Genomic DNA, 13,575 nt, shown 5'->3' on the forward strand with positions numbered 1-13,575 from the left:
GAGAGACAAGTCTCCATCCAGTGGAGGCTGGTCGAGAGACAAGTCTCCATCCAGTGGAGGCTGGTCGAGAGACAAGTCTCCATCCAGTGGAGGCTGGTCGAGAGACAAGTCTCCATCCAGTGGAGGCTGGTCGAGAGACAAGTCTCCATCCAGTGGAGGCTGGTCGAGAGACAAGTCTCCATCCAGTGGAGGCTGGTCGAGAGACAAGTCTCCATCCAGTGGAGGCTGGTCGAGAGACAAGTCTCCATCCAGTGGAGGCTGGTCGAGAGACAAGTCTCCATCCAGTGGAGGCTGGTCGAGAGACAAGTCTCCATCCAGTGGAGGCTGGTCGAGAGACAAGTCTCCATCCAGTGGAGGCTGGTCGAGAGACAAGTCTCCATCCAGTGGAGGCTGGTCGAGAGACAAGTCTCCATCCAGTGGAGGCTGGTCGAGAGACAAGTCTCCATCCAGTGGAGGCTGGTCGAGAGACAAGTCTCCATCCAGTGGAGGCTGGTCGAGAGACAAGTCTCCATCCAGTGGAGGCTGGTCGAGAGACAAGTCTCCATCCAGTGGAGGCTGGTCGAGAGACAAGTCTCCATCCAGTGGAGGCTGGTCGAGAGACAAGTCTCCATCCAGTGGAGGCTGGTCGAGAGACAAGTCTCCATCCAGTGGAGGCTGGTCGAGAGACAAGTCTCCATCCAGTGGAGGCTGGTCGAGAGACAAGTCTCCATCCAGTGGAGGCTGGTCGAGAGACAAGTCTCCATCCAGTGGAGGCTGGTCGAGAGACAAGTCTCCATCCAGTGGAGGCTGGTCGAGAGACAAGTCTCCATCCAGTGGAGGCTGGTCGAGAGACAAGTCTCCATCCAGTGGAGGCTGGTCGAGAGACAAGTCTCCATCCAGTGGAGGCTGGTCGAGAGACAAGTCTCCATCCAGTGGAGGCTGGTCGAGAGACAAGTCTCCATCCAGTGGAGGCTGGTCGAGAGACAAGTCTCCATCCAGTGGAGGCTGGTCGAGAGACAAGTCTCCATCCAGTGGAGGCTGGTCGAGAGACAAGTCTCCATCCAGTGGAGGCTGGTCGAGAGACAAGTCTCCATCCAGTGGAGGCTGGTCGAGAGACAAGTCTCCATCCAGTGGAGGCTGGTCGAGAGACAAGTCTCCATCCAGTGGAGGCTGGTCGAGAGACAAGTCTCCATCCAGTGGAGGCTGGTCGAGAGACAAGTCTCCATCCAGTGGAGGCTGGTCGAGAGACAAGTCTCCATCCAGTGGAGGCTGGTCGAGAGACAAGTCTCCATCCAGTGGAGGCTGGTCGAGAGACAAGTCTCCATCCAGTGGAGGCTGGTCGAGAGACAAGTCTCCATCCAGTGGAGGCTGGTCGAGAGACAAGTCTCCATCCAGTGGAGGCTGGTCGAGAGACAAGTCTCCATCCAGTGGAGGCTGGTCGAGAGACAAGTCTCCATCCAGTGGAGGCTGGTCGAGAGACAAGTCTCCATCCAGTGGAGGCTGGTCGAGAGACAAGTCTCCATCCAGTGGAGGCTGGTCGAGAGACAAGTCTCCATCCAGTGGAGGCTGGTCGAGAGACAAGTCTCCATCCAGTGGAGGCTGGTCGAGAGACAAGTCTCCATCCAGTGGAGGCTGGTCGAGAGACAAGTCTCCATCCAGTGGAGGCTGGTCGAGAGACAAGTCTCCATCCAGTGGAGGCTGGTCGAGAGACAAGTCTCCATCCAGTGGAGGCTGGTCGAGAGACAAGTCTCCATCCAGTGGAGGCTGGTCGAGAGACAAGTCTCCATCCAGTGGAGGCTGGTCGAGAGACAAGTCTCCATCCAGTGGAGGCTGGTCGAGAGACAAGTCTCCATCCAGTGGAGGCTGGTCGAGAGACAAGTCTCCATCCAGTGGAGGCTGGTCGAGAGACAAGTCTCCATCCAGTGGAGGCTGGTCGAGAGACAAGTCTCCATCCAGTGGAGGCTGGTCGAGAGACAAGTCTCCATCCAGTGGAGGCTGGTCGAGAGACAAGTCTCCATCCAGTGGAGGCTGGTCGAGAGACAAGTCTCCATCCAGTGGAGGCTGGTCGAGAGACAAGTCTCCATCCAGTGGAGGCTGGTCGAGAGACAAGTCTCCATCCAGTGGAGGCTGGTCGAGAGACAAGTCTCCATCCAGTGGAGGCTGGTCGAGAGACAAGTCTCCATCCAGTGGAGGCTGGTCGAGAGACAAGTCTCCATCCAGTGGAGGCTGGTCGAGAGACAAGTCTCCATCCAGTGGAGGCTGGTCGAGAGACAAGTCTCCATCCAGTGGAGGCTGGTCGAGAGACAAGTCTCCATCCAGTGGAGGCTGGTCGAGAGACAAGTCTCCATCCAGTGGAGGCTGGTCGAGAGACAAGTCTCCATCCAGTGGAGGCTGGTCGAGAGACAAGTCTCCATCCAGTGGAGGCTGGTCGAGAGACAAGTCTCCATCCAGTGGAGGCTGGTCGAGAGACAAGTCTCCATCCAGTGGAGGCTGGTCGAGAGACAAGTCTCCATCCAGTGGAGGCTGGTCGAGAGACAAGTCTCCATCCAGTGGAGGCTGGTCGAGAGACAAGTCTCCATCCAGTGGAGGCTGGTCGAGAGACAAGTCTCCATCCAGTGGAGGCTGGTCGAGAGACAAGTCTCCATCCAGTGGAGGCTGGTCGAGAGACAAGTCTCCATCCAGTGGAGGCTGGTCGAGAGACAAGTCTCCATCCAGTGGAGGCTGGTCGAGAGACAAGTCTCCATCCAGTGGAGGCTGGTCGAGAGACAAGTCTCCATCCAGTGGAGGCTGGTCGAGAGACAAGTCTCCATCCAGTGGAGGCTGGTCGAGAGACAAGTCTCCATCCAGTGGAGGCTGGTCGAGAGACAAGTCTCCATCCAGTGGAGGCTGGTCGAGAGACAAGTCTCCATCCAGTGGAGGCTGGTCGAGAGACAAGTCTCCATCCAGTGGAGGCTGGTCGAGAGACAAGTCTCCATCCAGTGGAGGCTGGTCGAGAGACAAGTCTCCATCCAGTGGAGGCTGGTCGAGAGACAAGTCTCCATCCAGTGGAGGCTGGTCGAGAGACAAGTCTCCATCCAGTGGAGGCTGGTCGAGAGACAAGTCTCCATCCAGTGGAGGCTGGTCGAGAGACAAGTCTCCATCCAGTGGAGGCTGGTCGAGAGACAAGTCTCCATCCAGTGGAGGCTGGTCGAGAGACAAGTCTCCATCCAGTGGAGGCTGGTCGAGAGACAAGTCTCCATCCAGTGGAGGCTGGTCGAGAGACAAGTCTCCATCCAGTGGAGGCTGGTCGAGAGACAAGTCTCCATCCAGTGGAGGCTGGTCGAGAGACAAGTCTCCATCCAGTGGAGGCTGGTCGAGAGACAAGTCTCCATCCAGTGGAGGCTGGTCGAGAGACAAGTCTCCATCCAGTGGAGGCTGGTCGAGAGACAAGTCTCCATCCAGTGGAGGCTGGTCGAGAGACAAGTCTCCATCCAGTGGAGGCTGGTCGAGAGACAAGTCTCCATCCAGTGGAGGCTGGTCGAGAGACAAGTCTCCATCCAGTGGAGGCTGGTCGAGAGACAAGTCTCCATCCAGTGGAGGCTGGTCGAGAGACAAGTCTCCATCCAGTGGAGGCTGGTCGAGAGACAAGTCTCCATCCAGTGGAGGCTGGTCGAGAGACAAGTCTCCATCCAGTGGAGGCTGGTCGAGAGACAAGTCTCCATCCAGTGGAGGCTGGTCGAGAGACAAGTCTCCATCCAGTGGAGGCTGGTCGAGAGACAAGTCTCCATCCAGTGGAGGCTGGTCGAGAGACAAGTCTCCATCCAGTGGAGGCTGGTCGAGAGACAAGTCTCCATCCAGTGGAGGCTGGTCGAGAGACAAGTCTCCATCCAGTGGAGGCTGGTCGAGAGACAAGTCTCCATCCAGTGGAGGCTGGTCGAGAGACAAGTCTCCATCCAGTGGAGGCTGGTCGAGAGACAAGTCTCCATCCAGTGGAGGCTGGTCGAGAGACAAGTCTCCATCCAGTGGAGGCTGGTCGAGAGACAAGTCTCCATCCAGTGGAGGCTGGTCGAGAGACAAGTCTCCATCCAGTGGAGGCTGGTCGAGAGACAAGTCTCCATCCAGTGGAGGCTGGTCGAGAGACAAGTCTCCATCCAGTGGAGGCTGGTCGAGAGACAAGTCTCCATCCAGTGGAGGCTGGTCGAGAGACAAGTCTCCATCCAGTGGAGGCTGGTCGAGAGACAAGTCTCCATCCAGTGGAGGCTGGTCGAGAGACAAGTCTCCATCCAGTGGAGGCTGGTCGAGAGACAAGTCTCCATCCAGTGGAGGCTGGTCGAGAGACAAGTCTCCATCCAGTGGAGGCTGGTCGAGAGACAAGTCTCCATCCAGTGGAGGCTGGTCGAGAGACAAGTCTCCATCCAGTGGAGGCTGGTCGAGAGACAAGTCTCCATCCAGTGGAGGCTGGTCGAGAGACAAGTCTCCATCCAGTGGAGGCTGGTCGAGAGACAAGTCTCCATCCAGTGGAGGCTGGTCGAGAGACAAGTCTCCATCCAGTGGAGGCTGGTCGAGAGACAAGTCTCCATCCAGTGGAGGCTGGTCGAGAGACAAGTCTCCATCCAGTGGAGGCTGGTCGAGAGACAAGTCTCCATCCAGTGGAGGCTGGTCGAGAGACAAGTCTCCATCCAGTGGAGGCTGGTCGAGAGACAAGTCTCCATCCAGTGGAGGCTGGTCGAGAGACAAGTCTCCATCCAGTGGAGGCTGGTCGAGAGACAAGTCTCCATCCAGTGGAGGCTGGTCGAGAGACAAGTCTCCATCCAGTGGAGGCTGGTCGAGAGACAAGTCTCCATCCAGTGGAGGCTGGTCGAGAGACAAGTCTCCATCCAGTGGAGGCTGGTCGAGAGACAAGTCTCCATCCAGTGGAGGCTGGTCGAGAGACAAGTCTCCATCCAGTGGAGGCTGGTCGAGAGACAAGTCTCCATCCAGTGGAGGCTGGTCGAGAGACAAGTCTCCATCCAGTGGAGGCTGGTCGAGAGACAAGTCTCCATCCAGTGGAGGCTGGTCGAGAGACAAGTCTCCATCCAGTGGAGGCTGGTCGAGAGACAAGTCTCCATCCAGTGGAGGCTGGTCGAGAGACAAGTCTCCATCCAGTGGAGGCTGGTCGAGAGACAAGTCTCCATCCAGTGGAGGCTGGTCGAGAGACAAGTCTCCATCCAGTGGAGGCTGGTCGAGAGACAAGTCTCCATCCAGTGGAGGCTGGTCGAGAGACAAGTCTCCATCCAGTGGAGGCTGGTCGAGAGACAAGTCTCCATCCAGTGGAGGCTGGTCGAGAGACAAGTCTCCATCCAGTGGAGGCTGGTCGAGAGACAAGTCTCCATCCAGTGGAGGCTGGTCGAGAGACAAGTCTCCATCCAGTGGAGGCTGGTCGAGAGACAAGTCTCCATCCAGTGGAGGCTGGTCGAGAGACAAGTCTCCATCCAGTGGAGGCTGGTCGAGAGACAAGTCTCCATCCAGTGGAGGCTGGTCGAGAGACAAGTCTCCATCCAGTGGAGGCTGGTCGAGAGACAAGTCTCCATCCAGTGGAGGCTGGTCGAGAGACAAGTCTCCATCCAGTGGAGGCTGGTCGAGAGACAAGTCTCCATCCAGTGGAGGCTGGTCGAGAGACAAGTCTCCATCCAGTGGAGGCTGGTCGAGAGACAAGTCTCCATCCAGTGGAGGCTGGTCGAGAGACAAGTCTCCATCCAGTGGAGGCTGGTCGAGAGACAAGTCTCCATCCAGTGGAGGCTGGTCGAGAGACAAGTCTCCATCCAGTGGAGGCTGGTCGAGAGACAAGTCTCCATCCAGTGGAGGCTGGTCGAGAGACAAGTCTCCATCCAGTGGAGGCTGGTCGAGAGACAAGTCTCCATCCAGTGGAGGCTGGTCGAGAGACAAGTCTCCATCCAGTGGAGGCTGGTCGAGAGACAAGTCTCCATCCAGTGGAGGCTGGTCGAGAGACAAGTCTCCATCCAGTGGAGGCTGGTCGAGAGACAAGTCTCCATCCAGTGGAGGCTGGTCGAGAGACAAGTCTCCATCCAGTGGAGGCTGGTCGAGAGACAAGTCTCCATCCAGTGGAGGCTGGTCGAGAGACAAGTCTCCATCCAGTGGAGGCTGGTCGAGAGACAAGTCTCCATCCAGTGGAGGCTGGTCGAGAGACAAGTCTCCATCCAGTGGAGGCTGGTCGAGAGACAAGTCTCCATCCAGTGGAGGCTGGTCGAGAGACAAGTCTCCATCCAGTGGAGGCTGGTCGAGAGACAAGTCTCCATCCAGTGGAGGCTGGTCGAGAGACAAGTCTCCATCCAGTGGAGGCTGGTCGAGAGACAAGTCTCCATCCAGTGGAGGCTGGTCGAGAGACAAGTCTCCATCCAGTGGAGGCTGGTCGAGAGACAAGTCTCCATCCAGTGGAGGCTGGTCGAGAGACAAGTCTCCATCCAGTGGAGGCTGGTCGAGAGACAAGTCTCCATCCAGTGGAGGCTGGTCGAGAGACAAGTCTCCATCCAGTGGAGGCTGGTCGAGAGACAAGTCTCCATCCAGTGGAGGCTGGTCGAGAGACAAGTCTCCATCCAGTGGAGGCTGGTCGAGAGACAAGTCTCCATCCAGTGGAGGCTGGTCGAGAGACAAGTCTCCATCCAGTGGAGGCTGGTCGAGAGACAAGTCTCCATCCAGTGGAGGCTGGTCGAGAGACAAGTCTCCATCCAGTGGAGGCTGGTCGAGAGACAAGTCTCCATCCAGTGGAGGCTGGTCGAGAGACAAGTCTCCATCCAGTGGAGGCTGGTCGAGAGACAAGTCTCCATCCAGTGGAGGCTGGTCGAGAGACAAGTCTCCATCCAGTGGAGGCTGGTCGAGAGACAAGTCTCCATCCAGTGGAGGCTGGTCGAGAGACAAGTCTCCATCCAGTGGAGGCTGGTCGAGAGACAAGTCTCCATCCAGTGGAGGCTGGTCGAGAGACAAGTCTCCATCCAGTGGAGGCTGGTCGAGAGACAAGTCTCCATCCAGTGGAGGCTGGTCGAGAGACAAGTCTCCATCCAGTGGAGGCTGGTCGAGAGACAAGTCTCCATCCAGTGGAGGCTGGTCGAGAGACAAGTCTCCATCCAGTGGAGGCTGGTCGAGAGACAAGTCTCCATCCAGTGGAGGCTGGTCGAGAGACAAGTCTCCATCCAGTGGAGGCTGGTCGAGAGACAAGTCTCCATCCAGTGGAGGCTGGTCGAGAGACAAGTCTCCATCCAGTGGAGGCTGGTCGAGAGACAAGTCTCCATCCAGTGGAGGCTGGTCGAGAGACAAGTCTCCATCCAGTGGAGGCTGGTCGAGAGACAAGTCTCCATCCAGTGGAGGCTGGTCGAGAGACAAGTCTCCATCCAGTGGAGGCTGGTCGAGAGACAAGTCTCCATCCAGTGGAGGCTGGTCGAGAGACAAGTCTCCATCCAGTGGAGGCTGGTCGAGAGACAAGTCTCCATCCAGTGGAGGCTGGTCGAGAGACAAGTCTCCATCCAGTGGAGGCTGGTCGAGAGACAAGTCTCCATCCAGTGGAGGCTGGTCGAGAGACAAGTCTCCATCCAGTGGAGGCTGGTCGAGAGACAAGTCTCCATCCAGTGGAGGCTGGTCGAGAGACAAGTCTCCATCCAGTGGAGGCTGGTCGAGAGACAAGTCTCCATCCAGTGGAGGCTGGTCGAGAGACAAGTCTCCATCCAGTGGAGGCTGGTCGAGAGACAAGTCTCCATCCAGTGGAGGCTGGTCGAGAGACAAGTCTCCATCCAGTGGAGGCTGGTCGAGAGACAAGTCTCCATCCAGTGGAGGCTGGTCGAGAGACAAGTCTCCATCCAGTGGAGGCTGGTCGAGAGACAAGTCTCCATCCAGTGGAGGCTGGTCGAGAGACAAGTCTCCATCCAGTGGAGGCTGGTCGAGAGACAAGTCTCCATCCAGTGGAGGCTGGTCGAGAGACAAGTCTCCATCCAGTGGAGGCTGGTCGAGAGACAAGTCTCCATCCAGTGGAGGCTGGTCGAGAGACAAGTCTCCATCCAGTGGAGGCTGGTCGAGAGACAAGTCTCCATCCAGTGGAGGCTGGTCGAGAGACAAGTCTCCATCCAGTGGAGGCTGGTCGAGAGACAAGTCTCCATCCAGTGGAGGCTGGTCGAGAGACAAGTCTCCATCCAGTGGAGGCTGGTCGAGAGACAAGTCTCCATCCAGTGGAGGCTGGTCGAGAGACAAGTCTCCATCCAGTGGAGGCTGGTCGAGAGACAAGTCTCCATCCAGTGGAGGCTGGTCGAGAGACAAGTCTCCATCCAGTGGAGGCTGGTCGAGAGACAAGTCTCCATCCAGTGGAGGCTGGTCGAGAGACAAGTCTCCATCCAGTGGAGGCTGGTCGAGAGACAAGTCTCCATCCAGTGGAGGCTGGTCGAGAGACAAGTCTCCATCCAGTGGAGGCTGGTCGAGAGACAAGTCTCCATCCAGTGGAGGCTGGTCGAGAGACAAGTCTCCATCCAGTGGAGGCTGGTCGAGAGACAAGTCTCCATCCAGTGGAGGCTGGTCGAGAGACAAGTCTCCATCCAGTGGAGGCTGGTCGAGAGACAAGTCTCCATCCAGTGGAGGCTGGTCGAGAGACAAGTCTCCATCCAGTGGAGGCTGGTCGAGAGACAAGTCTCCATCCAGTGGAGGCTGGTCGAGAGACAAGTCTCCATCCAGTGGAGGCTGGTCGAGAGACAAGTCTCCATCCAGTGGAGGCTGGTCGAGAGACAAGTCTCCATCCAGTGGAGGCTGGTCGAGAGACAAGTCTCCATCCAGTGGAGGCTGGTCGAGAGACAAGTCTCCATCCAGTGGAGGCTGGTCGAGAGACAAGTCTCCATCCAGTGGAGGCTGGTCGAGAGACAAGTCTCCATCCAGTGGAGGCTGGTCGAGAGACAAGTCTCCATCCAGTGGAGGCTGGTCGAGAGACAAGTCTCCATCCAGTGGAGGCTGGTCGAGAGACAAGTCTCCATCCAGTGGAGGCTGGTCGAGAGACAAGTCTCCATCCAGTGGAGGCTGGTCGAGAGACAAGTCTCCATCCAGTGGAGGCTGGTCGAGAGACAAGTCTCCATCCAGTGGAGGCTGGTCGAGAGACAAGTCTCCATCCAGTGGAGGCTGGTCGAGAGACAAGTCTCCATCCAGTGGAGGCTGGTCGAGAGACAAGTCTCCATCCAGTGGAGGCTGGTCGAGAGACAAGTCTCCATCCAGTGGAGGCTGGTCGAGAGACAAGTCTCCATCCAGCGGAGGCTGGTCGAGAGACAAGTCTCCATCCAGCGGAGGCTGGTCGAGAGACAAGTCTCCATCCAGCGGAGGCTGGTCGAGAGACAAGTCTCCATCCAGCGGAGGCTGGTCGAGAGACAAGTCTCCATCCAGCGGAGGCTGGTCGAGAGACAAGTCTCCATCCAGCGGAGGCTGGTCGAGAGACAAGTCTCCATCCAGCGGAGGCTGGTCGAGAGACAAGTCTCCATCCAGCGGAGGCTGGTCGAGAGACAAGTCTCCATCCAGCGGAGGCTGGTCGAGAGACAAGTCTCCATCCAGCGGAGGCTGGTCGAGAGACAAGTCTCCATCCAGCGGAGGCTGGTCGAGAGACAAGTCTCCATCCAGCGGAGGCTGGTCGAGAGACAAGTCTCCATCCAGCGGAGGCTGGTCGAGAGACAAGTCTCCATCCAGCGGAGGCTGGTCGAGAGACAAGTCTCCATCCAGCGGAGGCTGGTCGAGAGACAAGTCTCCATCCAGCGGAGGCTGGTCGAGAGACAAGTCTCCATCCAGCGGAGGCTGGTCGAGAGACAAGTCTCCATCCAGCGGAGGCTGGTCGAGAGACAAGTCTCCATCCAGCGGAGGCTGGTCGAGAGACAAGTCTCCATCCAGCGGAGGCTGGTCGAGAGACAAGTCTCCATCCAGCGGAGGCTGGTCGAGAGACAAGTCTCCATCCAGCGGAGGCTGGTCGAGAGACAAGTCTCCATCCAGCGGAGGCTGGTCGAGAGACAAGTCTCCATCCAGCGGAGGCTGGTCGAGAGACAAGTCTCCATCCAGCGGAGGCTGGTCGAGAGACAAGTCTCCATCCAGCGGAGGCTGGTCGAGAGACAAGTCTCCATCCAGCGGAGGCTGGTCGAGAGACAAGTCTCCATCCAGCGGAGGCTGGTCGAGAGACAAGTCTCCATCCAGCGGAGGCTGGTCGAGAGACAAGTCTCCATCCAGCGGAGGCTGGTCGAGAGACAAGTCTCCATCCAGCGGAGGCTGGTCGAGAGACAAGTCTCCATCCAGCGGAGGCTGGTCGAGAGACAAGTCTCCATCCAGCGGAGGCTGGTCGAGAGACAAGTCTCCATCCAGCGGAGGCTGGTCGAGAGACAAGTCTCCATCCAGCGGAGGCTGGTCGAGAGACAAGTCTCCATCCAGCGGAGGCTGGTCGAGAGACAAGTCTCCATCCAGCGGAGGCTGGTCGAGAGACAAGTCTCCATCCAGCGGAGGCTGGTCGAGAGACAAGTCTCCATCCAGCGGAGGCTGGTCGAGAGACAAGTCTCCATCCAGCGGAGGCTGGTCGAGAGACAAGTCTCCATCCAGCGGAGGCTGGTCGAGAGACAAGTCTCCATCCAGCGGAGGCTGGTCGAGAGACAAGTCTCCATCCAGCGGAGGCTGGTCGAGAGACAAGTCTCCATCCAGCGGAGGCTGGTCGAGAGACAAGTCTCCATCCAGCGGAGGCTGGTCGAGAGACAAGTCTCCATCCAGCGGAGGCTGGTCGAGAGACAAGTCTCCATCCAGCGGAGGCTGGTCGAGAGACAAGTCTCCATCCAGCGGAGGCTGGTCGAGAGACAAGTCTCCATCCAGCGGAGGCTGGTCGAGAGACAAGTCTCCATCCAGCGGAGGCTGGTCGAGAGACAAGTCTCCATCCAGCGGAGGCTGGTCGAGAGACAAGTCTCCATCCAGCGGAGGCTGGTCGAGAGACAAGTCTCCATCCAGCGGAGGCTGGTCGAGAGACAAGTCTCCATCCAGCGGAGGCTGGTCGAGAGACAAGTCTCCATCCAGCGGAGGCTGGTCGAGAGACAAGTCTCCATCCAGCGGAGGCTGGTCGAGAGACAAGTCTCCATCCAGCGGAGGCTGGTCGAGAGACAAGTCTCCATCCAGCGGAGGCTGGTCGAGAGACAAGTCTCCATCCAGCGGAGGCTGGTCGAGAGACAAGTCTCCATCCAGCGGAGGCTGGTCGAGAGACAAGTCTCCATCCAGCGGAGGCTGGTCGAGAGACAAGTCTCCATCCAGCGGAGGCTGGTCGAGAGACAAGTCTCCATCCAGCGGAGGCTGGTCGAGAGACAAGTCTCCATCCAGCGGAGGCTGGTCGAGAGACAAGTCTCCATCCAGCGGAGGCTGGTCGAGAGACAAGTCTCCATCCAGCGGAGGCTGGTCGAGAGACAAGTCTCCATCCAGCGGAGGCTGGTCGAGAGACAAGTCTCCATCCAGCGGAGGCTGGTCGAGAGACAAGTCTCCATCCAGCGGAGGCTGGTCGAGAGACAAGTCTCCATCCAGCGGAGGCTGGTCGAGAGACAAGTCTCCATCCAGCGGAGGCTGGTCGAGAGACAAGTCTCCATCCAGCGGAGGCTGGTCGAGAGACAAGTCTCCATCCAGCGGAGGCTGGTCGAGAGACAAGTCTCCATCCAGCGGAGGCTGGTCGAGAGACAAGTCTCCATCCAGCGGAGGCTGGTCGAGAGACAAGTCTCCATCCAGCGGAGGCTGGTCGAGAGACAAGTCTCCATCCAGCGGAGGCTGGTCGAGAGACAAGTCTCCATCCAGCGGAGGCTGGTCGAGAGACAAGTCTCCATCCAGCGGAGGCTGGTCGAGAGACAAGTCTCCATCCAGCGGAGGCTGGTCGAGAGACAAGTCTCCATCCAGCGGAGGCTGGTCGAGAGACAAGTCTCCATCCAGCGGAGGCTGGTCGAGAGACAAGTCTCCATCCAGCGGAGGCTGGTCGAGAGACAAGTCTCCATCCAGCGGAGGCTGGTCGAGAGACAAGTCTCCATCCAGCGGAGGCTGGTCGAGAGACAAGTCTCCATCCAGCGGAGGCTGGTCGAGAGACAAGTCTCCATCCAGCGGAGGCTGGTCGAGAGACAAGTCTCCATCCAGCGGAGGCTGGTCGAGAGACAAGTCTCCATCCAGCGGAGGCTGGTCGAGAGACAAGTCTCCATCCAGCGGAGGCTGGTCGAGAGACAAGTCTCCATCCAGCGGAGGCTGGTCGAGAGACAAGTCTCCATCCAGCGGAGGCTGGTCGAGAGACAAGTCTCCATCCAGCGGAGGCTGGTCGAGAGACAAGTCTCCATCCAGCGGAGGCTGGTCGAGAGACAAGTCTCCATCCAGCGGAGGCTGGTCGAGAGACAAGTCTCCATCCAGCGGAGGCTGGTCGAGAGACAAGTCTCCATCCAGCGGAGGCTGGTCGAGAGACAAGTCTCCATCCAGCGGAGGCTGGTCGAGAGACAAGTCTCCATCCAGCGGAGGCTGGTCGAGAGACAAGTCTCCATCCAGCGGAGGCTGGTCGAGAGACAAGTCTCCATCCAGCGGAGGCTGGTCGAGAGACAAGTCTCCATCCAGCGGAGGCTGGTCGAGAGACAAGTCTCCATCCAGCGGAGGCTGGTCGAGAGACAAGTCTCCATCCAGCGGAGGCTGGTCGAGAGACAAGTCTCCATCCAGCGGAGGCTGGTCGAGAGACAAGTCTCCATCCAGCGGAGGCTGGTCGAGAGACAAGTCTCCATCCAGCGGAGGCTGGTCGAGAGACAAGTCTCCATCCAGCGGAGGCTGGTCGAGAGACAAGTCTCCATCCAGCGGAGGCTGGTCGAGAGACAAGTCTCCATCCAGCGGAGGCTGGTCGAGAGACAAGTCTCCATCCAGCGGAGGCTGGTCGAGAGACAAGTCTCCATCCAGCGGAGGCTGGTCGAGAGACAAGTCTCCATCCAGCGGAGGCTGGTCGAGAGACAAGTCTCCATCCAGCGGAGGCTGGTCGAGAGACAAGTCTCCATCCAGCGGAGGCTGGTCGAGAGACAAGTCTCCATCCAGCGGAGGCTGGTCGAGAGACAAGTCTCCATCCAGCGGAGGCTGGTCGAGAGACAAGTCTCCATCCAGCGGAGGCTGGTCGAGAGACAAGTCTCCATCCAGCGGAGGCTGGTCGAGAGACAAGTCTCCATCCAGCGGAGGCTGGTCGAGAGACAAGTCTCCATCCAGCGGAGGCTGGTCGAGAGACAAGTCTCCATCCAGCGGAGGCTGGTCGAGAGACAAGTCTCCATCCAGCGGAGGCTGGTCGAGAGACAAGTCTCCATCCAGCGGAGGCTGGTCGAGAGACAAGTCTCCATCCAGCGGAGGCTGGTCGAGAGACAAGTCTCCATCCAGCGGAGGCTGGTCGAGAGACAAGTCTCCATCCAGCGGAGGCTGGTCGAGAGACAAGTCTCCATCCAGCGGAGGCTGGTCGAGAGACAAGTCTCCATCCAGCGGAGGCTGGTCGAGAGACAAGTCTCCATCCAGCGGAGGCTGGTCGAGAGACAAGTCTCCATCCAGCGGAGGCTGGTCGAGAGACAAGTCTCCATCCAGCGGAGGCTGGTCGAGAGACAAGTC

This window comes from Montipora foliosa, chromosome 6, assembly GCF_036669935.1.
Source record: "Montipora foliosa isolate CH-2021 chromosome 6, ASM3666993v2, whole genome shotgun sequence".
NCBI classification, from domain to species: Eukaryota; Metazoa; Cnidaria; class Anthozoa; order Scleractinia; family Acroporidae; genus Montipora; species Montipora foliosa.